This window comes from Limulus polyphemus, unplaced genomic scaffold, assembly GCF_000517525.1.
Source record: "Limulus polyphemus unplaced genomic scaffold, Limulus_polyphemus-2.1.2 Scaffold7758, whole genome shotgun sequence".
Taxonomy (NCBI): domain Eukaryota; kingdom Metazoa; phylum Arthropoda; class Merostomata; order Xiphosura; family Limulidae; genus Limulus; species Limulus polyphemus.
The window spans coordinates 8100-10575 of record NW_013673368.1 but is presented as its reverse complement, the minus strand read 5'-3'; positions in this window follow the sequence as shown (position 1 = coordinate 10575).

Below are 2476 nucleotides of genomic sequence, written 5' to 3'. Positions count from 1 at the left end.
CAAAATTTTTTAGAAAGCCTCCACACGCCTATAAATATAACCAACGCGACGCGCCAGAAAGGAGTATCTATTATTAGTTTGCTATAGTCAGTGTGCTGTAAACTTTTGAAGCTATAACTGTGATTGTTATTGCACTTATCAATCGGAAAACTTCAGATATTTCACCAGGATCCTTTACAAAGTTCGAACATTACAAATCATTTAACTTCAGTGGCTTCTCATCGGACATCAGTATTTTTACGAAAATATTATATAACTTCATCGTGGAAAACTCAGCGTGTGTGGCTCGTGAATAAGCTAACTAGCTTCCCGGCGAATCGTACCTACATCCACTCGTAATTAACTCGTTCATCGTGAACCCTCGATAAAATATCAAGGGAGTTACTGACTAGAAAGAATATTTTATATTGCTTGTAAGTTTGTGAAAGTTTTGTTTATAAATCATTATCTGTAATAACCATTTGTAATACCTGTTATTGTAAATTGTATTGTTGTGCATACATTAAAACGTATTTGTGTTAAAAAGACAACTGTGTGTATCAATCTTGTTGGCAAATATAAACTGGCTATCTATCGGCTTTTACTTAATTGCTAAATTCAAAGTACAATTTAACTATTAGATTCTAATTTATCAGTTAACTCAATTTCAGGCTATTTGAAATTGCAATACGTAACATGACATATAAAACCAGTAATGTAGCTCTAAAGCAACAAACAGTAACAGAATATTATTGTTATATCAAAAGTGTACTAATAAGTAAATAGCAACGAAATGGATAAGATTTTGAAAAACCCATACAAACAATGCAGAAGAACAGTACATTCAAACAGTAGGTATTATTAAACTAGTTTGGTTACCGGAATTTTTGGAATATTTTTGTTGTTGTTTTAATACTCATTGATTCGAGAACAGCATTAGTCTGGTGATTATAGATCCATCAGGGTAGAAAATACATTGCTTTGTCAACCTGACACAGTTTCCTTTACAAACTATCAGAACTGGAAACCTTCTTAAAAAGTAAACACCGTGAACATTAAAGGACGTCATAACCCTATGACCTATGCTAGGAATAACAAAATTGATGAAGTTTTATAAAGTAGGAGTTTCCAAACTAGGGGCTGAGGACCCTTGAGGGCCTAAAAAAGTATCAGGCTAGTCGAGGCAAATACGTGAAATATACAGTACTGTTAATCTATAGACTCATTGAGGGGGTTCACAGTCAGGATGAAGAATGTTTTAAGGAAAGTCTTCTGCTGAGAATGCTTGGGAATCCTTGCTCTAAAAAATTTCATATTATTCGCATTAATTGCATATGTTCTCGTCAAAAGACTTCAACAGCTCCAAACTATTAATTAATTAAATGACGCCTACTTCATTTCATTGGTGAAGAACTTAAGATAAAATTTGATGTGGCGTTTCAAGATGGTGTGTGTTCTCGAAATATTAAAATTAAGTAAACTACGCGATACAAATTTAACCAAATCACATAAAAAAAACTTTATAATGTATGTTTTGTACACCATCACATATAGATATGTACTACATGTTCATCACATATAGATATGTACTACATGCTCATTACATATAGATATGTACTACATGTACTTCCGCAGTGTTCCCGAAAGTTTTCTGTTTCAAGAGTAAATAAACTAAAATTAAAAGTAACAAATGTTTTTATTTCTTGCTTTTCAAGTTCACATGTCATACTGTATTGTGGCTACAGAGTGCATGATTATTTTCGTGATTCATGGCATGCGTGCGTTTTACTGACATCACGACAGTACAAACAGCAATGTTAAACGTTTCTTATGTGACGTCATTTTAGTATTCACTGACTGACTGATAGACAACACACTACTGTATATTGGTGCGAGTATTTAAAACAAGTGGTCCCTCCAGACGGTCTTCGGCCCACATTCGGAGAAATAATGTCAATATACACTCAAATATACCTTTTTCAGTTCTACAACCCCAATGGGTTGTATGTGCAGAAAATAAGCAGTATTTGCAAGACAGCTAGTACGTCTTAAAAGTTTAACACGACTGATAAATAGAAATTGATTTACTCAAAATAATAATCCGCCATGAAATTACATTATCGTTAACATGCTTAAAAAAGTAACACAATTCACTCATACAGCAGGTACAACACATGTTGACAACACGAAACAAGTACACGCCGATTATTGATTTCCACTTGCGTAATTACACTGTTTAACAAGAATAGAAGCTTCTTGTTTTTTCTGGAGACAGCTCACACTGCTGAATTTGATTAATCGTATTACCAGCGCAGTGTTTACCGAAATGTTCAATATTTCAAGTGCAATTTAACTTCCTATTAGCAGTTATTTCCAAGAGGTATACCTAAGAGGGCGACCTTCCATTCGTAAGCTATGCAATAAGAGACTTTATCTTTCTTATGGAGTTATGCAATGAAAGAAAGTCCATGTGGTAGTTTGATCTTCCTCTGATATA